General features: G+C 34.6%; 1 protein-coding gene across 10 annotated transcripts in view; it reads right to left on the reverse strand.

Moving 5' to 3' along the window:
• Window positions 1-27,287, reverse strand: part of TANC2 (tetratricopeptide repeat, ankyrin repeat and coiled-coil containing 2) — a 369,309-nt gene that overhangs the window by 201,843 nt on the left and 140,179 nt on the right. The window contains exon 1 of one of the 10 annotated variants that reach the window (XM_049114611.1): window positions 9,254-10,878. The exons of the other annotated variants lie outside the window; for them this stretch is intronic. The gene's annotated coding sequence lies outside the window, so the exon portion shown is untranslated. Of the gene's footprint in view, window positions 1-9,253; window positions 10,879-27,287 lie in introns of those variants that run through there. 10 annotated transcript variants of the gene reach the window in all.

Genomic DNA, 27,287 nt, shown 5'->3' on the forward strand with positions numbered 1-27,287 from the left:
GGCATTTGACATACATTGTTTGCTTATCTTCATAACATTCTTATGAGGCAGTTACTCTTATTACGTACATTTCATAAACAATGAAATTGAAACTAGAAGAGTATGAATAACTTGTAAAAAGTCCACAGCTGATGAGTGGTAATGCTGGAAACGGAATTTTGTATGTTTGACTACAAAGTCCAGGAACTTAACTACTTCTGTAAACTACCTTAAAGTATGCACTTCTACCGAAAGGAACAGAATATTCTTTTTACATAGCTCTCTATTTTGACTTATGGCATTTAGGCTTCAAGGATAGGGGTGACGTTTTACTAAGCACAAATCCCCACTCACAGTTAAATGTGGGCCTAAGTCCTATACAGATAAGACCAGAATTCACAGGTCTGTTCCACACTAATTTTTGGCTCTTCTCATGATTCTCCCAAATGTGGTCAGAGCTATTGAAATATATAATGGTAATATATACTAGAAGTCCTCTGATCCTACAGTGATAGGAACTAGTAGCTGATCAGTTTAAAAATTTTTTTTGAACAAAATATTTGTAAACAATATATATATATGAAACTTTAACTTAAAATATAAATGTACATTTATTCACCAAACTTCTGATGTAAAGCCAAGGCCTTTCTGTTTGAACATGAATTATAGTTTTTCTTTCTGGCATAAACTATGATAAAATGTTTAATGTATTCATTTTCTTTAAAATAAAACAAATTTAGGGGCACCTGGGTGGTTTAGTGGTTGAGCGTGTGCCTTTGGCTCAGGTTGTGATCCCAGAGTCCTGGGACCGAGTCCCACATCAGGCTCCCTGCAGGGAGCCTACTTCTCTCCCTGTGTCTATGTCTCCATCACTCTGTGTCTCTCATGAGCAATTAAATAAAATCTTTAATTTGACATGTAACACTGTATAAATTTAAAGTTTGTAGTGTGTTACTGATATATTTATATATTCTGAATGTTGATGTAGCAATATTTGTCACATAATTATCTATTATTGTTGATATTCGTTATACTATGCATTAGATATCTATGGCGTATTTACCACTCTTTACACGTTTGTACCCTTAAACACCATCAATCTTATCCCACTCAGCACTTTTACCCAAATTCATTAAGGCACTTTTTTAAGCAAATTACCTTTGCTGACATTTTAATTGATTTTTTCCAAGTCTTTTAATATAGTTTTCCAGAAATAGTACCCTTATAAATGTCCTCTTTGTTGCATTTATTGTTTTTAATTTTATTTATTCATGAGAGACACACACACACAGAGAGAGAGAGAGAGAGAGAGGCAAGGACACAGGCAGAGGGAGAAGCAAGCTCCATGCAGGCAGCCGGACATGGAACTCGATCCCAGGTCTCCAGGATCACGCCCTGGACTGAAGGTGGCGCTAAACCGCTGAGCTACCCGGGCTGCCCCTCTTTGTTGCATTTATATCTCATTAGTTAATATATATATGATTTAGTTATATGATCATAATAAGAAATACAATGGCATTAATTTAACTGCCTCTCAGTAAGTACATGTCACCACAGGATAACAGAAGTATGTGGGTAAATCAGAAGGTAGCCAACTGGCCTGTAATATCCACCTTATCCCAACAGTCAAGGGGTGTCGAAAAAGGAATGGAGAATATTAATTAATCATGCAAGTGGTTAAGTGAAGGTTATTAAGAAAGCTTCTCCTGTTACTAGCAGAGCTAACACATCTTGCTTGGAGCACAGTTAAATGTAGAATGCAGATGAGAATGTAAGACTGGACTCAGAATCCTAACTGAACATCCTCAGATATCAAAATGCCTGCAAGGCAACAATTTATCAAGATTTAGATTTGGAAATAAAACACAGAGTATAAAATCCTGTCAATCTACTATGGTGACTGATGAGAGCCAGTGTCCATATTTAAAAGGACAGAGATGACCTCAACAGTGATGGAAGAGGAAATGAATACATGAAAAGATTTCCATAAAAGGGAGTTACTGACATTCTACAGACTATATTCTTTTTTTTTTTTTTTACATTTTTGCTTAAATTCCAATTAGTTAACATACAGTACAATATTAGTTTCACATGTACTATTTAGTGATTCAACACTTCCAAACAATACCTAGTGCTCTACTAACTATATTCATAACAATAAACTATTTGAGAAGCAAAGTGTCAAAAGCAATACTAGAAATATAAATATAAAACAAAACTACTTCAGATAGTTAACATTAACCAAAAAAGAAAAAAAGTCTTTTTAAAATCCAAGGCATAATTTAGGAAAAATTATATAATTAAAATCAAAATAAAATTAAGTTAGAAGAGGTAGCTCATAGTTTAAAATCTAAGCTAAACAGATTAGATACTAACATAGCTCTAAAGAGTGTTCATTAAGGCAAGGATTTATCCCCAGAAAGAGGAAGAGCAGAAAATATCAGACATTTGGTATAATAAGGAGAATTACACAACAAAAGAGAAGACCTAGTGGTGAGGGGGAAAAAAAAAAACAGTAATTTTTAACCTCAGCTTTGCCAAACTAAACGTGACCTTTTCTGGTACTTAAAAATGAGAGATTTAGAACTGTAGTATGCCCCCTGCGTTGAACTTAAGTAAGCTGACCTCATACATCAGAGCAACTTTTCAATAGGAAGTTCTTAAACCAGGTCAAAATTGGCATAAAGAATGCTATTTCTTCTTTTCTAGGCACTATAAGAACTTCAGAGAATCCTGAGAATCAGGGTGAGGAGGAAGAACCTGAGTTGTCATACTTATTCTAACCTCAGTTTATAAGTGTTTACCATCATCCATCTGCTGAATAAACAAAATGGTAGGTCAGGCACTTTCAAGGTTTCACTTAAAACCTTAGTGAGCAAAGCATATTACATTATACAAGGGTTATCTGCTTTGGTCTGCTTTGCTGAAAGTATTCAAGCTAAGAATGTTATTGAAGCGCTATGTAAGGTCAGAATGTTTTGTGATTTATTCAACAAATGTGTATTGAACATCTACTATGAATATCTGCTGTATTCTAGGCATTGTGCTAAAGGCTGGGAATATAATAATAAAGAAGATACCATTTCTGCCTTGTAAGGAAACAAGCCCTAAATTACACACATACTAAATCATAATAAAAGTTAACAATGATTGGGCAATTTTGATCTGAAATTGTACAAAGTATTTTACTCATTTAGTCCTCACAACAACTGTATGAAGTAGATATTATTATTACCTATTTTTTTTATAGATGAGGAAACTGAGGCACAGGGAGGTTCAATTACTTGCCCAAGGACACAAAACTAATGAATGTCAGTCAGGATTCAAACCCAAGCAGTCTGGTAACAGAGTCCACAAACTATGTTTTATAGCCTTTTATTCTAATCTATACTAAATAATTAAAACTTCTATCTCTCATAAATGCTAACATCAAAAGCCAACTCTGTACTGAATGTACAATTTTACCATGATTCTAAGCTTCTCATTATATATTAAAATGACAATATATTTGTTTGTTCAGACTTTTGGGATAGGAGGTTCTTTCAAAGAGAAGGAAAACATTTATCAATTGTTTTAGTTTGAACATGAAATTAATTTCTACTGGAAGTAACATAAATTCACACTGAAATATTCTGAACATTAGTGATTACTCTAACAGTGTTCCAGGGAAAAAGTCCATACTAGTACCCACCACTACGGACAGCAAGATGTTTTCTAAATCCAAGCATGCTTTAAACCTTCTGATCAGAGCTTTAACTACTCTCCAATCACTTTAATGACCTAATTAGAAAGAGTAAAAAGTTTCCCTTATTACCAAAGGAAAAACTGGAAAAGTAAAGAAAGGTACAGGGAGAAATAAATGGGGTGTTGGAATCGCCAATAAAGTAATATCATCATCAATTATTTCTACTAAGTAACTTACTATGTACTAAAGGCTGTTTAAAGCATTTGACTGTAAAAACACATCTAATCCTTACAAACCCTATGGGGACTGTTGTACTTACTTCACAGATGAGGGAAATGAAACAGAGAGGTTATAGAACATAGCCAGTATCACAAAGCTAGTAAGTGGCAGAATGTGAACTACTACACCATACTGCAGAATTAACGTAAAATAGTCATCTTGCTTTAACTATGTTAAAATAAAAATGGGAAATTCACTGGGGTGATGTTAAATGAAGAGAAACTTATTTTATCTTCAAGAGTCTTGAAGAGTCCTTTTTGCGACTATATATTATAGACACCAGAATAACAACTAGAACTCCAAGAAGCATATTTGGCTGTGCATTTTTCATTAGATGCTTTCTTTTCCCATCTCCACTCCCATCTGTTTTAGGGTAGCTTCTATCCCTTTCTCCTCTTCAAAGAAAGATAATACAATTATTTGTCTAATGCAGATCACTACAGGTAAGAGTCTGGACCACAGTTTCGGAAAACAAAAAGCTGAATCACTTAACTACAATAGATTGATGGTCCCATATGAATTTGGATTCTTGACCTCTAAGTGAATCTGAAAATGGTGATTAAATGTTCTCTAGAAACCCCCTCAAACTTCAGCTTCCATAATACCTCCATGGTTCTCCCAGGATCTTTCAGACTGCTCCTTACTCATCTCATCTCATCTTTTTTTTTTTTTTTTTTTTAGATTTTATTTATTTATTTATTTATTTATTTGTTTGTTTGTTTGTTTGTTTGTGAGAGAGAGAGAGAGAGAGGCAGAGACATAGGCAGAGGGAGAAGCAGGCTCCATACCGGGAGCCTGACGCGGGACTCAATCCGGGGACTCCAGGATTGCGCCCTGGACCAAAGGCAGGAGCCAAACCGCTAAGCCACCCAGGGATCCCCTTATCTGTCTTTTAAGATGGATTTTCCCAATATCCACTTATGGGATAAGTGAGAGTAGGTACTGAAGTTAGAGAAAGACCTCAGTTGGAATCCTGATCTCTTATGCTTAAATTACTTAATGGTTAACCTGCTTAGGTTTTTTTTCCCCCCCTTTATCTATAAAATCAGGGCCATAATAATTTAAACTGCTACAGAAAAAAAATCAAATAAATTAAGGTGAAATGTCTAGTAAATGCTCATGAAATACTAATTTCCCACGTTTTCTGTTTATATGTTCTACTTTCATTTTCAAGAGATTTTTTTTTTTTACCTACTCTAACAGTTTTAGCTACTCTCTATAACTTACAAATTTATATCTTAAAACCTTTTTTAAGTGTTGGAATCACAATTTCTACTCATACCCTGCAGTCACCTTGAACTCACTCAAAGTGCCTCATTCTTCCAGAATCAGTTGTCTTAGTCTCTCTATTCCTATTGATGAGGTCATCAAGTCCCATTCTTGACTTGGCATCACCTTTAACAAATCTCCCACATTCCTGGATCTTAGAACTGGTCAGTCACCAATATCTTTATTTCTTAAAGCCTTTCTCTCCTTGTTCCTTTCCCACTGCTACCATCTTAGCTTACCATCACCCCAAAGGCCTCTTCAATGTGGTCCTAATATCCTCTTCCATAGCATCCTTCATGAAATCCTCGTTCCAGACAAACTTACTTGTCTAACAGCTGAATGTGTCCTATACACTCTTGTTTCAAGTATTTATTCAAGTCACTTTCTCATTCCATTTGCTAATCCACATGATCATCTTTCCTCCCGTTAAAAAACAACAACAACAACTAATCTCTAACATATTAAAGTACAATTTTGGGGAGGAATAGGAGTAAAATGTCACTCTTCCATAATCTTCTGCAGTGCCAAAATGATTCCTGCCAAACTTTGTTCTGTACAGTTACCAATTCTTCTTTCCTTCTAAATAACATAACTTCCTTCAGTCATTTATTTCCCTAAGTAAGCTCCTTGGAACACTTACTTGTCATGATTTTGCTGGACTTGTGTAAGAAAAAAAAGGATCTGTTGTCAAAATAAGCTTGAGAGGTGCTAGATTAAACAGGTAAATAGGTCCCTTTATTGCAGGACTTCTCACAGCTTTAAAAATGCTAAACTATTAGTTTCTCCATTATCATTTTTCTTTATTTCTGGCTTGAAGGTTCCTTTCTCATCTCACTACCGCTTGACCCAGCTCCATACCAGCACTCATTCTTTTGAACTAAGTTTTCAGCTTTAACCAGATTTATTTTTCATCCCTGTCTGTTGATTCTCAATCTATTTCTTCAGAAATACATGCTTATTTTATTTCACGATCTTTATTTCCTAAAAATGATACCCAGACCAAGAGATCTAAGTAGTATGTTTTACATTTAGAAATCCATAGAGATAGGAAGTAGTATGTTGGGACATGCACATTAATAGGAAGAAATGTAGCATGTTTTCCTGAAAAGTGAGTTTAAGACATTTTTGGAAAATATTTTCTATGATAAAAAATGTAGAATGTACACTATTTTAAAAGAAAAAAAAAAGGAGTTTCAGGAAATTTCCACATTTGCTTTTGCTTGTTTTTAAAGATTTATCTATTTATTTTTAGAGATACAGAACAAGCAGGACAGGTAGAGGGAGAGGGAGAGAAAATCCCCTGAGCATGTGGCCGAATGGTCCAATCTCAAATCCAATCTCAGCACCCTGAGACTACAACCTGAGCTGAAACCAAGATGCTCAAACAACTATGCCACCCAGGCACCCCTCCACATTTGCTTTTGGATGCCCTTCAAGCTACATCCCGCACCCCCCTGATACACATTCAAATTCCTCTGTCTTAAAGCCACTCCCAAGGAAAAGCCCAAGAACCACTGAAGTAGGTCAATGGAGAGGAAAGTAGAGAAGAGAATTACTTAGAAAATGTTTTCTTTGTGCTAAGTCCTATACTGAATCCTTTACATATATTATCTTTCTCAATGTCTGCAATGACACTGCAAAAAGGCATTATTTCATTCATTGTATAGAAGGGAGACTTCAGAGACGTTAATATGTCCTAAGGTGCAACACTGACAAGTGGTTAAAAGGTTTTACTAGATAATGTGAAGTGATAATGAAGACATGTTTATCACAGAAATACTATGACTGTTGATTCCCATAAGAATAAAATAACTAGGAATCATTCTTTTAAAATAACTGCCAATGTGAGATTTTAAGTTTTAATGTAGATCTGGACATAAATGAAGCACCTATTTCCTTGTAAAACCTTATTAGTGGTACTCACGAATATTCACAAGTGTTCTTTGAATGACATGTTTAAGTTTCAGTCAGTAGAAATTAGGGAAGAAACTTAAGCCTTTTATATTTATAAATTTTATATATTAGTTATTTACTAGCACATTTCTTCCCAAATAAAAGCAATGCCTACTATCAATTAGGATTTTAGGCAGCTGTTATATGAATAATACTGAAAAGATGTTGGGAAGCCTGGGTGGCTCAGTAGTTGAGTCCTTTGGCTCAGGGCATGATCCTGGGTCCAGGGATTGAGTCCCATATTGGGCTCCCTGTGAGGAGCCTGCTTCTCCTTCTGCCTATGTCTCTACCTCTCTCTGTGTCTCTCATGAATAAATACATAAAATCTTTTTAAAAAATACTGAAAAGATATCAAAGGATTTCAGAAACTAAACCTGAAGATTTTGAAACTGAGGGGTTAAACTATAAATCCAAAGCATGAGGTTTAATTTTTTTTCATAGCATGCTGCCAGTTAAATCTGTAATTTTAATCTTTATATACTGAAAAAAACAGATGGCTCTTAGAGATGATATATAGATTCACCAAATTAACTTATTGCAGAATCCCTCAAAGTAGGGAGCTTCAAGGGTGTATTTTAATTTAGACAATATACAAACGAACAAATATGCTTATATACAACCTCTCTGGAATGTACCCATTGGGCAAGGCCCCAAATACAAAAACAGCACAGGATATGCCAAGAAAGATTACTTTAAAATAAATAAATATGTTATTAAAAATACTATCTTTGTTTTAAAAAAAAAGTGTTCAAGTTAATCTTTGTTATTGTTAATAGGAATTATGGTTTCAGAGATAATACAATACAAAATCTTTTGTATTTATACGTTTGTGAGGAGTCAAAAGAGTATCAACTTACAATGTACAAGTTACTAAATATACATACAATTTAAAATTCCTATTTTCTTACAAGGCAATGGTTAAGGTGTGAATATTCAATTTACTTTATTAATTACAGGCTTTCAAATAAATGTAAAATCCTTTCATTAAAGACAGATATAACAGTAAGTATAAGTGATTAGTACTTTTATTATTCTTTAATATATCAATTCTCCCTATTTAAAGGTTTCTTAAACATTGGGCAAAGTCATATGTATAGGCCAATAGGCAAAAATTTCAAAAATGGAAGAAGGAATATAAATCAAAATGAAGTAACAAGAACCAAAAATCTTTTTTCTCCCTTAATTGTGCAAATTAAAGGAACACAGTTATTTCCCTATAGTATATCTTGTCTGAACAACGTGCATTTAAGAAGAGTAATTCAGGAAGATAACTAACTGAAAGTATAAGCCCAGATGAAATGCCTTTTTCTTTTGTGAGGCAGCTGAACATTAGTTTAAATATTCTAATTTTGAAAAACCAAAGTTCCTACTTTTAGTACATTTCTAAGTTACCATGGTTAGCTGAAGAACTAAAAAGAGAAAATAATTAAGAGCCAGAAAAGAGATCCGAGTCTTATGAGAAGATTCAATCTATAAATCCAATTTACCTTAAATTGATAATTACTAAATGGTCTAAAAACACAGGAATGTTAAATAATTTACTTTTCTCAATTGGGAAAATAGACAATATAAATCAACATAACTAGCAAATTATGTCAAGTTTAAAAAAAAATTCCTTAAACTGTGCAAGAACATCCATTTGTAAGCACCCCATTAATGAAATAAGGAAGATTTGATGTATTAAGGAAGCAGGCTTAAACAATTCTAGGTTGTCATACTGTTACTTTTTTTTTTTTTTTTTTAATGTATTTCACTTATAAGGATATTGCAGTAAGAAGTAGAAATCTATTCTGGAATCACAATCTAACAAAAAAAGCAACCTGTCACATTTACACTAAAAAATTAGTATCTTTCTTCACAACGAAATATTTTTTAAAATATGAAGATAAAAGATTCATATATACACAGAGTAAAAGAACACACAATTAAAAATTAAATAAATGTGCCTAATGATATTTCTTAATGGCTTCCCTAAAAACTAAGTGTCAAATTCTCTTAGGTTGCATTTCTTTTTTTTACAAATCTCAAAGTAGGCCTTAGAGTTCAGAAATCCATGTAACACACAAATACTCTACTCATCATACTCACAGGCTTTAGTTTTTCTTCCTCATTAGTCAATACTATATAGGCTTTTCTTCTGGAAACCTGAAAGGCTTCTTCTTACTCAATGGTCATGATGTTATCAGATCTGACGTCAGTAATGATCCACACTTTAATCTTCTCCAGCCAGCTCTTCACACTGCCCAGAACTTACTGTGCGTTACAGGTGATACTTCTTACAGCAGATGTTGATTAAAGTCCCAAAGCACAAGTGATGCTCCCAAAGGAGCTTAGAACCCCTAACAACATCACCTGCTTCTTTTTATATCCAGAGATGCAACATGATATTTGTTTTGAACAGCTAATGATTTCAAGAAAGATTACACAGACAAGCTCTTTTCATGAGATTGCCTGACAGAAGCTTATCCTTTCAGAATACTGCAGCAAATATAAATTTTATGATTCCCTTAGGAAAAAAAAAAGAAATATTTTTATATAATTTTTCTCTATGGCGCAGTTTAGTTTACCCTTCTGTTAGAGCAAACTGCTGGAAAAACTGGTTCTTAGGTTTCTAATGGCGCAGCATTAACATAGTGAATGATTCACGGATGTTCTTAACATTCAGGAGTATCACGGAAGGCTAGCAATGCAGCCCAGGTCCAGAGCTGATGAATGGTGCAGTGCTGCTGTTGTCATAGCAACCGAGAGGAAAAAAAGCAGCGCCATATAAGGAACAGTGACATGGATTCTGGGAACAATTTATATTAAAAAGCTGTAAGCTCTTCATGCCTTAAAGCTATAAATTCCTCTCTTACTAATTCCTCCTCAGATTTTTCTGTTCTGAATTCCTAAACCAGACGTGTGTAAATAAATATTGCAAAATACAGTAACTAAGTAAATTAACAACAACAAAAAAAAACCACACACACAAATACTGAGGTAACTAAAAAGATTAATAACACTTTAGCAAGCTAAGACATACTTGTGGTAGCTTCATAATTTATTGGGTTAAATGGTAAAATTAGACAGTGACAAGTAAAGAACTGTCTAGAATGTGATAGCAGAAAATTTATTTTTAAACGCTTAGAGATATTAAAAACCAGACTAAATGCCTTTTATTCAGATGGTAGCTTCAGATACACCAAACCTAGAAAACCATCAATTGACTAATATAGTAAAAATGATATTAATTTCAAAGATAGGCAAACTACCTGCTGTATTCCTTCTAGAAGCAGAAAGATTCAAAATACATTAACTTCCCTGAAAATGCCCATAGCCTTTACTTAGGATCAAGGAAATTCCTTGTGTCAATCACTGGTGAGACAGGGTTACTCTCCCACCTCATGCTTCTGAAGGCCTTTCTTTCCCTACTGGCCGTAGAGAACCTTTCTCATGTCAGTTTGTCCTGTGAGAATCCAGGAATCCAGAAGAAGCCCTACCCTTCTTGTAGACAGCAAGACAGTGTCAAAAAAGAATCATGGGAGAAGAGAAAACTAGGAAAAGTGTCAATGCATGAATTGAGCAGTGGTTATGGTACTCTCCTTGCGGTACTCTAGATGTAGCTCTGAGCCAAGTTTCATTAGGCTTGCTGGAAGCATGATCCACTGGTGCTATCTATTTAGATAAGGCAATTCTACATGAAATCATCTGTGTCATATCGATGTATGCTTCCTTCCTAGCACAGCGTATTTAATGAAATGTTAAGATACAAATAAAGCAAAAACAATTAGGTAAATCATTTATTGCAATATTCTCTTATGTGGGTAGCACTGGGACTATTATAATAATTCTGGTATAGGGCAGCCCCGGTGGTGCAGCGGTTTAGCGCCGCCTGCAGCCCAGGGTGTGATCCTGGAGACCCAGGATCGAGTCCCGCATCGGGCTCCTTGCATGGAGCCTGCTTCTCCCTCTGCCTGTGTCTCTGCCTCTCTCTCTGTGTGTGTCTCTCATGAATAAATAAATAAAATCTTAAAAAAAAAATTCTGGTATAATTATATATTTGTTAGGTATGGATTTATGATACTTTAATCTTCATAAATGACAACCTCAGTACAATGTGAATGAAAAGGACTGCAATTTAATAGAAAGGACACACCCTTGACTTGTCTTCGGATTGTAGTTGTAATAATGGCTTAGTTGATTATGAGACATAACCCTAGTAAGTCACTTAATTCCAATCCTCGGGGATCCCTGGGTGGCTCAGCAGTTTGGTGCCTGGAGCCTGCTTCTCCCTCCTCCTGTGTCTCTGCCTGTCTCTCTGTCTATCATAAATAAATAAATTTAAAAAAAAATAATTCCAATCCTCAAACTCATCAGCAGTAAAGTCTGAGTAATAACATATCTTCTACTTCTTCCTAAAGCAACTGTAGAAATAAAATAATGTAAAGTCTTGAAATTCTAAAAATCTGTTATCTTATTTAAAAATATCTAATTAAGCAAAACAGTGAAGACAAAAAGGGAAAATAGATTTCCACAGAAGTCAACAGACAGAAAATGGCCCCTAAGAAAAAATATATTTCAGGCTAGTTTTTTATGTTTGATTGAATGTATGGTCTCATTGCAATGCACGTATTTGTTGCAAGGAGCCATTTCATTTTAAGATTACTGTAAACAGAGATGCTATGGACTAATGTTAACAGATTACTTAAGATAATTATGTTAAAGTAATTAATATTCCACTACCCCAATACGATTTATTCATGTCTTTAGAAAATTATAACTTGGAAATAAAGAAGAATAAGCAATTTTGATAGAATGGTAACACTAAACAACGTGCAAAGTAAGAAATTCTTTCAAATTACTTTCAACTAGTTTTTATCTCACATAACAGAAAACTGTAGGACAAACTTAAAAATAAGCATTTATCTTAGATTTTAAAATTCCACAGACAGTATATCTCAAATTCTGTTTCCTTGATAACCTCTCTAGTAGTTTTAAAATCAAATATTGTCTTGCCCAATGGTTATTTTTGAGGCAAATTCTCTTTAGTTGTTACTTTTAGACTACCAAGAACTCAATACCTTTAGAAAAAAGAGGGCAAGTCCATGTCTGTCCCAAATCAAGCTGAGCTGATACACATTAAAAGGATTCCAAAATAATTTTGTAAAAAAAAAAAGTGAAATTTGAGAAATAATCATTTTTCCACCGACATTCATTTTATCATTGTTTATGCCTCTAAAGGAGCTGATTGGGAAGTGGACATGGTTGAGATACTTTAAGAAACAAAATACGTAGGTTTCATTTTGCTTTTATAAAAGTGGGTTTCATTTAAAGGGAGAGAGAGATTTAAGGTGCTACTTGGCTATTAATCTTTAATTTCCCTTTTACTTAATTTAGGTAAACCATTCTAAAACTTATAAAGAGTTTTATATTATTTGTATTCTTTTTTAAATCTTCCCTCTTTATAAGCTTCCTCTAAGGAGTAAATATCAGCGCTAAATTCTGCAGCATTTAAAGACAGGGTAATACTTATGAAGAGGTGAGTATATGAAATCCTCTTTCTCACAGAAGTAAGAAATAGCCATCCTACTTGTTATAGCAATTCAGGTTTTGGAGAGATTTCTTTCTTTTTTTTCAGGTAGGTTCCACGCCCTGCATGGAGCTTAACACAGGGCTTGAACTCATGACCCTGAAGTCAAGACCTGAGTTGAGATCAAGAGTTGGATTGCTTAACCAACTGCGTCACTTAGGCACCCTTTCCAATCACTGGCCAGATTTCTAATTTCCTTTCCTAGGAACGACTACTGCTTCAGATTAGAACTACAATTTGCAACAGCAGAGTGGTGACTAAGCAAAGAGTAAGAAATATATTCCTAAACACCATATAATGTGGTCTCTACACATAAGATAACTATTCATCTGGTGGGTAATAAAAGAGTAAGATAAACTGGCAGGTTGGACATATCAAGAAGCAGCATTTGTTTAATGGATGCCATGAATGGTATTTAAAAGATATCTGAGAATTACTTTCATTATATACAGCTTTTACTTGATATGTTGACTCTATTACCTAACCCCTGAGTAAAATTTCCCAAATGTGTGATGCTACTTCTAAATTATAATCTCAACATTTGAAAAATATCATTTCATGGCAGGTAGCTCTTTCAGAATTTTTTTATTGATTAATAGAACATAAAAGAGCATACTGAGCTATAGACATACATATCAAACCTCTGTCCTCTCACTTTACTTAATTCAGTGAGTGAACTTGTGAAATTCACTAAATGATATAGATATATTTATATGTAATTTTTAAATTTAATCATTTTAGAAGCCAGAAATATTGACATTAAGCAGAAAGGAAGGAAAACACAGATGTTGAATCAACTCTGATATATATCAGAACACTGTTCATTATGTCATCTAAACAAAACAAAACCATTCATACACATAGACAATTCCAAAATGGTCATATTTCTTATTTTTAATGTAGCCAGTGACATGAAAGAAAAAATGACAATAAGATGATATATTTATAATAAAAAAAAATGTCCTTTGGAACATTCTGCCCTCTGCTGTTTAAAATGTTCATCAGAGAGGGAGTACTTTGTCAAGCCATATGTTTATTGCTTTTGTGGGCTAAATCCATCAATTTGGGCACATAATTTTCTATAATGAGAAAAAAACATGGTTGAGTATTATAAGTTCTGTTATTATAATGGCAACATATATTCTGGGCTGAGCCTTCTATTATCCCATACTATAATTTACTTCCTGTTTGGAGAGTCACTAAGAGCATTGAGTCACTAAGAGCATGGATATTTACCTTTTGCCTTTTACAGTGCTTTGTGACTGAGAAGTATGACTGATGACCAATACTATTCAGTATTTACATTCAGCATTTGACAGTTTTTGAACTGCTTACATTCCACAGCAGGTAGGCAGATAAGCAAGTAAGAAGAAAGGGTCAATTAAGCATAAACTTAAGACTTTCTAGGAACTGTGGCATAAAACTGTGGTGAGGGATCCCTGGGTGGCGCAGCGGTTTGGCGCCTGCCTTTGGCCCAGGGTGCGATCCTGGAGACCCGGGATCGAATCCCACATCGGGCTCCCGGTGCATGGAGCCTGCTTCTCCCTCTGCCTATGTCTCTGCCTCTCTCTCTCTCTCTGTGACTATCATAAATAAATAAAAAAATTTTAAAAAAAATAAATAAATAAAACTGTGGTGAGTTTTCTGGGGAAGATAACAGAAGGTATGGACAATAATTTTTTTTTCCTGTAACGTCTATGGTATTTGCCACATTTAAAAGTGATATCTGGGACACCTGGCTGGCTCAGCTAGAGTGTGCAACTCTTGATCTCAGGGTTGTGAGTTTGAGCCCCACGTTGGGTGTAGAGTATAGAGATTACTTAAAAATAAAATTTAAAAAAAAAAATGAAAGTGATACACAACTTTTAGAACCACCACATACCAGCTAAAAAGGATACCAGAGATTATTAAACCAAGTGATTGCCAACCTTTCCACCCTATTAGGATTCCTTTTATTATTTTCTCCATTTATACAGACTTAACATTTTGAAAGATTTTATGTATCAAAAATTTTATTTATTAAACAAAGAGACAATAACCATTAACTGAAGTTTCAAATAAATACGAACTGATCACAATAACGTGCTATCATTTCATCCAAAGCAAAGTAAGCTAGCCCATGTAATTTTATGATAAGTAAACATGTATTTTCTTTGAGGCTTTTTTAAATATTGAGGATTATATGCAGAATATGATACTGAATGTTACAGAGCTCAATGGTGGTAAGGATAATGATATTTAAAAAGTAAGTAATTGGGGTGCCTTGGTGGTTCAGTCAGTCACATATCCAACTCTTGATTTCAGCTCAGGTCATGATCTCAGGGTCCTGGGATGAGGCCCCACCTTAGGCTCCACACTGAGTGGGGACTCTGCTTGGGATTCTCTCTCTCTCTCCCTCCCCCTCTTCTTCTGCCCCTCCCCATACTGTGCTAAATAAAAAAATAAAATCTTTCAAAATAAATAAAAAGTAACTGTCAATGCATACTGACATCTTATAACAGTAAGGGCTAGGCACACAGAGAAACTACAAACATTTCTGTATTCTTCTCAGCCCTACGGCATTATTATAATTACTGTACATATGAGGAAATAAAAGTTCAAAAAGTGTTCATCTATTCAGGTATACAATTTACAAATGAATGAGCATGGAATTTTACCTGACTCTTTGTCCAAGAGAACCTGGCTCTTGACCAGTATGGCACTATCAGTTCTTTAGGGCCTAGAGTTCTGAGTGTTAATTCTGCCATTTTATAGATACATCTATACCTCTATTCCATAAAAATCTGTCGAAAACATTACCTTACAGTGTGCTGTCCTTGTTAAACATCTTTCCTGATGTTGGCCACCTGCCCTCCTAGAACTCTGCCTGTCATCTGCTCCTAGATTCCCTTCCCTTGGATTAACAGGCTCCATCCCCTTCCTGTGACACACAATTATTTATTGCTGATCACCCTAGTATTTAGGGTCTGATAGGTCTTCACTTAGTGATTGCTACCAGACTGCATCTTACTGAATTGCTTCCTCCACCCCAGATCTTAGGCATCCCTGGTGTGACCCTCCTGTGGGCCACCACTCTAACAGGAATGCTGGATAAAGTCAAATTTTCACTTCATATTTTAGGCAACAGATTTCTTTAAAAAAAAATGCAGAGAAAAGAAGCTATGAGCCAATGATTGGTAATTTCGTTCTAAGAGGAAATATAGTTTAAGGGTACAGATTAAAAATTAATAAGTAATTTATACAATCACAAATGCATGGAAAAATATAAATAAATAAATATGGACATACCAGAAATTTTCTGATAAAGACAGATTTGTGTCCAAAAAAGAAACATACAAAGAGACAAGGACATAATCAAAGATGAAGAGTGGAAAACCCTCTAATTATATTGTCAAGGAAGAACAGAGCCCAAGCTAAGAAGAGCTATGTTGCTAAAACAGCATAAAGGATTGTTTGGATATTGTTAGAATAAAAAGATGGACAAGGAAAGGCCAGATCCAGTGCATGAGAAAGAGAACAAAAGAAATGATTCTGTTCCACTTATGAATCAGCTGCTATTAGCTAAACTATATGTTCTTGACATACATATTATTCAACCCATACAATACCCTGTGAGGCAGAATTTAAAAAAATAGTAATAATACAGATAAGCAAACTTACTAAGAGTAAATAAGTGACTTGACCAAGTCATACAGCTAATAGGTGGCAGAGTCAGGGCTTGAATTCAAGTATAACTGACTCCAAAGTTTGCCATGTTTAACAACATCCTACCTCCACCCATAGAACAATTAATTACTCAACCCTCAATTTCCTTTAATCTTCCCCATCAAGGAAAATATATCTAAACCAGAAAGGGTAGAATAAATATTGTTAAGAATTACTGAAGTTGTAAGTTATGACTTATGAAGATAAGTTATAAAAAAACATATACTCAAAATCCAGGCCCACACAATTGACATATGAGTTCTAAAAGACCATGAGAATAGGAATATTCTAAAAGAACATGAGAATAGGAACATAAAAATACTAATAGCAGTCTTTGCAAAACCATACAGAAAACTAGGAGGGCTATAGGACTAGACAGTGGCAAAATATGGATATGAGACAGTTTCTATAAAATCTTTACAAAGGGAGAAACACTAAGAGACAGTAAGGGATCAAAAGGAAAAGTAATTTCAAAATAACCTCATGTCCATTTTGATACAGAACATGAGGGAAAAACACAGATGTAGTGCCATCTTGATATTGGACAGGTCTTAAATGAAGTTCTGTAAGCTAAAGAAAAGCCAATCTGATAGTAGCTTTCCAGGACATAAAGGACTGCCATGGGAAAGAGGAGGTTCATTTATGTCACACAGCTTAACAGGCAGTACTAGGACTAACGGATGGGAGCAACAGAGGAGATTTCCATCCATGTAAATTAGAATACTGATAGTTAAAACTATTCAACAAAGGAATAGGCTATGCTACAAAGTCGAAAGTTTATCCTCATTGAAAGTTTTCACCCAGAAGCTGTTGACTATCCACTTACATTGCTCTGAAAACTAAACTTACTCCTATTATGCATAGGGAACACAATAAACGGTACTACAGTAAAAATTATGGTGACAGGTGGTAGCTACAGTTGTGATGAGCACAGTATAATGTAGACTTGTCAAACCGCTATGTTATATACCTGAAACTAATATAATATTAGTCAACTATATTTTAATTTAAAAAATCGACTATAATTAGAACATTCTGATAATTAAACACATCAAAAATAATATGAATTGCCAAAATTTTATAATAGAAAAATATTATTAAATATTTATTAGAAAAAATAACATTCTGTATCTGCAATTTACAAATGAAGGCAAATATAGAAGTAGAAATATGTTACTATTACCTTTGGATGGATGATTTCAAAAGGGCTACTCCTTTTTTTTTCTTTTTTTTAAGATTTTATTTATTCATGATAGACATAGAGAGAGAGAGACAGACATAGAGACATAGGCAGAGGGAGAAGCAGGCTCCATGCCGGGAGCCCGACGTAGGACTCGATCTTGGGACTCCAGGATCGCGCCCTGGGCCAAAGGCAGGCGCCAAACTGCTGAGCCACCCAGGGATCCCCCTCAAAAGGGCTACTCTTAAAGAAATTCATTTCAGCATTACATTACCACTACCCTAATAATAAATCATTATAAAATAATTGCTAAAAATAATCTGTACTGTGATAGTTTAAAAGTTACTTGAATTATAAAGTAAAATCATCTACAAAACTATATTTGTGCTAATTAGATTGGTAACAATTACATCAACTTTTAAACTATGAAATACTTCCAATCACCAATAGAAACCAATTATTAATCCCTAAGTACCAGAGCAGCTGTAAGTACATTAAGAATATAAAAGATTATCACTTATTAGTTAACACCACTCACATCACTGAGAAGATCTACAAGAAATATGAAAAGACTTTAAATTTAAATAGACTAAGTCACCACTGATATATTCATAACAGCTCATAAAGACTCACTGATTGGTTTTTTTTCCTGAATACCATTCTGATTAGATGTGTTATTCTTTGGGCCAGGGGAGGGGGAGTGATGGTGTCATTCATTCATTAACAGAGTAGAAAGAATGAAACTATTAAGTTCAAGAGCAAAGTGAAGCAGACACTATAAGCTGGTTTACTCAGCCTCTTCCAATTTGTGTTCCTATACTACCATGGCTAGAAAGCCAAAAATCTAGATTTCTCAGATTCCCTTGAGTTAAGGTACAGATATATAGCCTAGGATTTTACCATTAGGATAGACCTACCCTCTCATGCCTTCTTTTTCTTTTCTTTTCTTTTTTAAAGATTTTATTTATTTATTCATGAGAGACACAGAGAGAGAGGCAGAGACACAGGCAGAGAGGGAGAAGCAGGCTCCATGCAGGAAGCCTGATGTAGGACTTGATCCCAGGATGCCGGGATCATGACCTGAGCCAAAGGCAGATGTTCAACTGCTGCTGAGCCACCCAGGCATCCCACCTCCCATGCCTTCAATGACAAAGAAAGAGAATGCTGTATGTGGAGAGATTACCTCTCTGGAAATCCCTAAGGTCAAGGCACCTGAGTCCTTGGAGGCAACAGAGATAAAGAAGGCAGTGGTGTTCCTTCAGGTATGCAGGGTGGTAGGAGTTTCTGGTTGCATTGTTCAGGCCCTCTTGGAGATTCTGAAAGCTATCATAACCCTTCACTACATGTGTTTCTGTTTAGATAACTGTTTTCTATGATTGAGATCCTAACAAAAAACAACTACTAAGAAAAAGAAACTAGAGGGTCAGCTCATTAGCTTACCAGTTAAATTGTACATCAAAGAACACATAATAGGAATTTTTTATACAGATGAGGCCTACTAATAACCATTTCACAGGAAAATTATAGAAAAACCTTCCTGAGAATTATCCTCATTTGTAGCATATGCTATAATTTTCCTAGGAAGATTCTATTTTCCTCTAGAAAATATTAGTCCTCAAATGAAAAAGAAATACATTGTAGGAGGTAACAATCATTTCAAGAGCTACAAGGAAATGGGAAACAAAGGAGAAGAAAAAGCTCTATTGAAAAGTACCATCACTATTTCTTATAATCTTACACAGACATGGCTAAGTCAATTTGGCCTCTGAAATGTGAGTATCTGGGTCCAGGTATTCCCTTACTCTGCTGAGAGATACCAAAGTAGCATATAAAAAGAACATCCTGGTAAATTCCACAACCAGGTCAACAGATGTGATTTCTTTTTTTTTTTTTTTTTTTAACGGATGTGATTTCTAAGTCCATGTCATTAAGTTCAAACTAGAAGGAGATGAAGAACTGTAATGGTAAAAAAACAGAGTTGTGAAAGCTGACAAACGAGTCTGTGATTAAAGGAGAGAACAGAAAAACTATAATGGTTTGGGTACACGGTGTAGGAGCAAAATGCTACATCTCCAGTAGGTCACCTAAGATATATTAGAGTCTAGTTCAGCTTTTCATGTTCATAGTAACAACTCTTAATCATCAAGAAAAGGTTAAATTCAGCATTTAACTAAACACATTTTTAAAAGAAACTCTTCGAAAATGTTTTGTTTTGTTCTGTTTTTTTGGGATTTTTTAGTGAAAAAGCCTGAAGAGACAACTCTTAATATAAGAATAAAACATCTGAAGTAACTCCTCAGGGCAGTGTTTCTCAAACTTTAGTGAACAAAACAGACTGTGAAAAATAGAGATCCTTGAGCTCCAGATTTAACAACACAGAATCTGTGAAAGTGTGGCTGATTAGGTAAATTTGGATACTCAGGAATTTGTATTTTTCAAAAAAGTCCTCCTGGTATTTCTAATGCAAGGGGTCTAGGGAACCACACAGTGAGAAACACTGTCCGTAAGCATTTTACATATGTAAAGGTTTTACTATATATAGTATTATAGTCACAAATTTGATCTTTCTCTTTTTTTCTGTGTGTGTGTATGTGTGTGTGTATGTGTGGGTATTGGAGAAGGTATATAAAATTAGAAGAGAAGTATCAATTATTCAATGTCTATCTATATGCCAGGCTGTGTGTATAGGTATCTTACTTAATTTTAACAGCAACTGTGTGAAGGAAAGTTACCATGTTTTCGTATCAGAAGAAAGCAAAGAAAGCATAAATTAACTAACATACTTTGTACAACACAACCAGAAAGAGGCAATGCTGGGATTCAGCTTAGTTTAGGAGCAAAGCCGATTTATTTCCATTATACTTGTGGTTCTTATATGTGAGGAATGGATGAAGAGTTTCTAAAGGTAGACCTCTGGGCTCTTCGCACTTGTTTCAATTCTACAAAACCACCACTGCGTGTGCATTCCAACATACCACTCTTCCAAGTGTCAAATTCATTTTCTTTTCTTTTTCTTTTTTTTTTTTTTTAAGATTTCATTTATTCACTCTAGAGATGGATAGAGAGAGAGAACAGGAGCAGGGGGAGGAGCAGAAGAAGAGGGACAAGCAGGTTCTGTGCTCAGCACAGAGTCCGATGCAGGGCTCTACTCCATGACCCTGAGATCACAACCCATGCTGAAACCAAGAGTCAAATGCTTAACCCACTAAGCCCTCTAGGCACTCCTCATTTGCTTTTTCTATAATAAGGTTTAAGTTTTGTGTGTGAGAAAGTCTCCATAAATAAATCATCTAACCTGATAGAAACAACACCATTTCATAAGAAAAATGTAAATAATTTGTTATTTTGGCCCCTTCTCCATTAAGGAACACTGTGGTATTTGCAAACTTTCCATACTAGTGGTTGAAAAAAGGGTAGGAAGACAGGACTACTATATTTCAATAAAATATATACAACAATACTACAGCTGCTATAAATAATCTTACTATAAATACAATACTATAAATAATAGTTCCACTCTATATGAGTGACTTCCATTCAATTATGAAAATACTTAGTAGAATAAAATTATTTTCTTACATACAAATTCTTAGGTTATGTTCTTACAAAATCTAAAAAGAGACTTAATTATATTGCAAATCCAGCATGTGTAAATATCACAAAGGATTCTTTATTTGATAATACATGTTGACTTTTAGTTGTTCAAAATATGCATACTGACAAGGACTCTCTCCTAGACTAAACTTTACTTTATCAAGGCTCTTCTGAGCTCCTTTCTACTGACTAGATCAGCATCAGCAAGGATCCCGGTAAGTCCATTTAGTAAGAATCCTTCCATCCACCTCTGATCACCCTGGCCTATCTAGCAAGAGTCCTGTTAAACTGGTTTTAGCAAAAATCCCCCTATCCTTGATGTCTTCCTCCTAGGAATTTTCCATCCACCTTGCTGCCCACCTTACCTTGATCCTTGGCTTATAAGTCCTTAGCTTTCTTTACTATATTTAGCATTGAGCCCAGGTCTGCACTAAGGTCTCTTTTCTCCATTGCAATAGTTTCTGAATATTAACTACTGGGCAGCTCTGATTTTTACAATACTGACTAAGGACAACTGAAATTATCTAAATTGAATTAAGTAACAACCCCTTAACATTCTCTACTTTTGGTCTGGAAGACTACAGGGACAGTAACGGAAGTAAGGGCCCTCTTTTCTCTACTCCTGCCACTGAGTAAACCTTGGAATTTTAAACAGCATAATCTTTAACCCATAAAACTAGAGAATTTGAATTAGAAACAGTAATGAGGTCCAGACCTAGTTTAATTAGTACTATCATTCCAAAGAGCTTAAAAGTCTTCATATACATTTTCTCATTTAACCTTAAAAAAAAACAGATTCTGGAGCTCCAGACTTAATGAGACAGAATCTCCGACGTGAAGTTGATTAGGTAAACCTGGATACTTAGGGATATGCATTTTTGAAAGAACTTCTAGTATTTCTAATGTGAGTGGTCTAGGGACCACACAGTAATATATTTGGTAAGATACTTTATCCATATGGAAATTAAAATAGAAATATTTAACATTAGCAATGATGGAGCTTAGACTATCATACATATCTACTATATTTTTTAATCTAATAAAATTCACTAATAGATCTTGAATTCTAATATTTTTCCTAAAATTGCAGTATTTACTCATGCTACAGAATCATGAGTACACTGCAATAAATCAGCTACAAAGACTAACATAATCTCTGTGGTCTTATATTTTTAAATTGGCTTTTCAATAATTTTATCAACACTGTGTTTCTATTTTATCCAAGATAATAAATGAGAAGAAAAGTAACATTTATTCAATGTATTATATTGTAAGTTTAAGAAATCTTATTCAATCTTCACAGGAACCCTGAATTTTTTTCTTTTTTTTTTTTTTTTAAGATTTTATTTATTTATTCATGATAGTCACAGAGAGAGAGAGGCAGAGACACAGGCAGAGGGAGAAGCAGGCTCCATGCACCGGGAGCCCGACGTGGGATTCGATCCTGGGTCTCCAGGATCGCGCCCTGGGCCAAAGGGAGGCGCCAAACCGCTGCGCCACCCAGGGATCCCGTCCTGAATTTTTTTCTAACAATAAAATTCACTAAAGTATATCTTGAATTCGAGTGCTTCCAAAAACCGCAAGTAAATTATCATGTGAAAAATGTATCATAAGTACACTAAAATATATCAGAATATGTAGGCTAATATTACATAAGGCTGTTTTTTTTTAAAGATTTTTTTTTATTTATTCATGAGAGACCGAGAGAGAAAGAGAGGCAGAGACACAGGCAGAAGGAGAAGCAGGCTCCATGCAGGGAGCCCGACGCGGGACTAATTCCCGGGTCTCCAGGATCAGGCTCTGGGCCGAAGGCAGCGCCAATCCGCCGAGCCACCCGGGCTGCCCCATAAGGCTGTTTTTAATGTCAAAATAGCTTTATTTTTATTTTTTATTTTTTTTTAAATTTTATTTATTATTTATGATAGTCACACAGAGAGAGAGAGAGAGGCAGAGACATAGGCAGAGGGAGAAGCAGGGTCTCCAGGATCGTGCCCTGGGCCAAAGGCAGGCACCAAACCGCTGCGCCACCCAGGGATCCCTCAAAATAGCTTTAAATCTTTTCCCCAGGATGTCTCATAAACAAGTCAATGATTCCCTTTTAGCAGGGAAGAAAGGGAAAATCTCCCTTTTTATCCATGATGAAAATAATATTTTGGCCATAGTTAGCATCTAAAGTAACTAGGCTGCAGTATGATCAGATGAGATATTATGACTTATTTACCATCTAAATTGTACTACCACATAGTCTTTCCAATCTATGTAGCAAATACTTTTTAAATCAGGTCAAAAAAATTTCCCAAACTAGATAATAATCCTTTGAATATCAGTACTTGAGGGTTACTCTTCTGAAAAGAAAAAGGGCTTACCTACAGTAATTAAACAAATTTCTTGAAGATCACCTTCCAAAAGCTCAGAACTCATACTTAACATAGCTGATAGAAAGTCATTCAAATTTCTTTTAGTATTATAATAAATGTGGCTAACATTTATTGACTACTTATTCTTTGTCAGACACTGTCTTATGAGCTTTATATGTGCCAAATCATCCAATGCTTGTAATAGTCCTATTAACCTTATTTTAGAAGACTTCCAGCAAATTTGCCTAAGTTTACACAGTTAAGAAATGGCAGTCCAGGCCCATTTTGTTCTACTGCCTCGTGAGATTTTAGATTTTATGTGTGGTAAAAAAATATAAACATCATAAAAAAGTACACAACAAAATTTATGTCATCCCTCTCCCAAGTTAGTGAGTTAGAGTTATTCTATCTTCACATCACCATCATATATATGCATCTGTGTATGTTTGTGTGTCATACAAATGGATTACTATTAGTGATAAATATTTAGATTTTAGTTTTTTAGTATACATATATATACATATACACATACATACATGTTTCAAACTTGTTCAAATTAATTTTTAAAATAAACTGTGCAATAAAATTTCTGTCAAGGAGTATGTGTGTTACAATTTTTAAAAAAGATTTTATTTGAGAGATAGAGTGTGTGTGCACCCAACCTGAGCTAAAATTAAGAGAGGCTTAACCAACTGAGCCACCTACACACCCCTGTGTATTACAATTTTGATACATACTATCAAACTGCCCTACAAAAAGGCTGCAATGATTTAATAACCCTACCAAAATTGCAAATACTCATGATCTTTTACTAACTTTATAGTGTATATAATAGGCAAAACAGTATTAGCTCAATAAGGTTGAATGAACTATTGGCACTCTCAATTATCTATACTTTAAGAAGGATGCTTAAGGGGTTTTAGGATATTACGAACAAGAACATCTTGGAAAGCACTAAACAAGAATCTAGAGAACTGGGGCGATACGATCACCAGTGTAACAGGAGCCAATAGTGTCTCTGCGTACTCTCCTCCATACCTCCCCAGTGCACAGCAACATCCAAATAAGTCAAAGGAACAATGAGGCTTGCCCAACCTTAGGTTTTCCAGTTTCCCTTTATTGCTTAAATCATTTGTAATCTATCTTCTGTAACTTGGAAGAAAAAAGTCTTAATTGAAAAAAAAAAGTCTTAATTGATACACCAAATGAGTCATTATCTATACCTGTGTGAAGGACTAAGAAAAATATGTTAGGAATACGAAAGTTCTATAATAATGATAGGAAAAAGTTAGTTATCCCTTCACTATATCTCAAAAGATTTAACAAAAAAGATTTTTTCTTACCACTCTATTAACTTATTAGAAGTTAAAAAGATTTAAAGATGAAGAACACAGATACAAGGTCAACAAACATAACATACTCTAGTCCCTCATATGCCATTCTTTACATGTTTGCCAATAAGATCTAATTAAAAGGTAAATCAAATCATATTACTTCCCATTCCGGCTCTGCTTAAAATCCTACAGAGTTAGGTTCATTACCATGACCTAAAAACTCTGGTTTCTGTCTGCCTCCTCAACTATTTTCTACTGCTCTTCCCTATGACTTGTTCTGCTGACACCAACCTGCCTTCTTTCCATTCCTTGAACATGCCAATGCCACTTTCTGCTTTAGAACTTTTGTTCTGGCTGTTCCCTCTGCTCAGAAGGCTCTGATCCCAGATCTTCCCACGACTGGCTTCTTTTTTGTTATTCACACCTCTGTTCAAATACCTCCTGTTCTTACTCTCCCTGATGACTCCACAGAAAGAAATCCTACCTCCACTCCACTCTCTCTCCTTCCCATTTACTATTTTATTACCCTCATATTACTTGTCACTATCTAAAATTTTCAACACCCTGTTAAGTATGTCTAGAGCAGTGTTTGGCATATTACAGGTCCTAAACAAATTATCTGCTGAACAATTAAGTGAAAAGCACAGAAAAATAATAAGTAAACTACTTTGACTATAGAAAAGACAGGGTATAAATGTTAGAAAGCCAGAAAGAAAATAGAATAAGATGACTAATCTGGCCCTATTTACTCAGTTTGGTTGGTAATATGAATACAAGGAATATAAGGTAATTGGAAGTTTAAATGCATGGAAATGGGTAAATCAGTAAGTGCAGTCCTAATGGCTGGATTAAATTAATGCATTTTGCTAAAAAAACATTCTCTGGAGGACATTTACTTATGGTCAGCAAATCTTTCTCTATTCAACTTTCTTTTTAGTTCATAACAAAATATAATTGAAAATGGAAAGATAACTCATAAATCTACTAAGTAAGGTTTTAAATTTAAATTTCAAAGTAATTTCATTCTAGGTTAAACCAAAAAATTCCTATCATCTGCTTCACTCGGCAGAAAAATGTCCACAGGAAAATGTTCATGGCATCCTTTTTCAGGAGACAGATTTCTCTCATTCAGAAATTTTACAGTGTATCCTCAATCTTCAAATTCTTAGGCCTTTGACAAAACTATTTGACAGCATGCAAATACTTCAAATATTAAAAAATTAAAACTGAATAGTTCACACATGTAATTAACCAAGTATGCCTCTTATTACCACTTCTCTGTCTCACCTCTGTGATATCAGGCATGTACTTGACTTTGTTATTAAATGTACTTATCTTTTAATAAAGTTCCCTTTTTAAGTTGAAGCTTAAACTGGGATAGGCCAATGGGATAAAAAAAAAAGTGTTATCTTCAAAACTTCGGTGATCCAGTTTATTTCTGCAAGGAAATTGAACTTTTCTTCCTACCTCTTCCGAAGTGTGCTAAATGAAACACATCACTTGATAGCCATCTCATATTTGGTTATTTGTATTTTCACTAATCAATAATATCTTAAGCTGTAAAAGGGAGACATTTCTATGCAAAGAAATTTTATTAAAGTCCAACCACATAAAATTTATCCTATTTTTAGATATCAGAGGGAATAAATATTTCAGTAAAATGTTACTAGGCTATTTTACTGATTTTTATCAAATGACCCAAGAATCAAAATAGACTTTGACTCATTATTTGAAGAAGCCTAAAAACAATAAATATAAGAGGAATGACTTATGTCTTGTAAAACTAAAGAATAAAGAAATACTATTATTTTCATGAGAATTATGAACATTGTAAAATTTTCATTCAAAATTGATACAAAAGTCTAAAAATTCCATTTTCCCTTCTCTCCTGTTTTCTTTTGAATTGTCATATAATAATCAATCCTCCCCCCTGTTCAGCTCAGTGCTAGACATATAGGAAACAGTTAATGTATCCTTTGAGAATGACTTAGTTTCTCACCTCTAATCACTCATAATCCACCAATATTCAGTCAACTTAATGACACCAGATATATACTGGTAATGTTAAAAGAAACTTAAGAAAGCGACCCAGGCTTATATATTTTCACATGTAAGTATCATTCAACACATTAAAATTTCTTCTCTGAAAAAGCTTTAAAGGACAAAAGTTCATTTAATAATTAAGACACAGTTTCACACCTAATCACTTGATCTGAATGGGTAACATATATCATGAGATCATACTAAAGTCAATGCAATCCACAACTTATGAATTATATTAGGTATCCTAAGAAGTTGGAGGAATGTACAATGGGAGAGGAAAGTATCTAAATCAACTTTTAGAAATAGATATGAAATAGATTAGGATTAAAAAGAGAATACA

This window comes from Canis lupus, chromosome 9 (assembly GCF_003254725.2).
Source record: "Canis lupus dingo isolate Sandy chromosome 9, ASM325472v2, whole genome shotgun sequence".
Classification (NCBI taxonomy): Eukaryota; Metazoa; Chordata; class Mammalia; order Carnivora; family Canidae; genus Canis; species Canis lupus.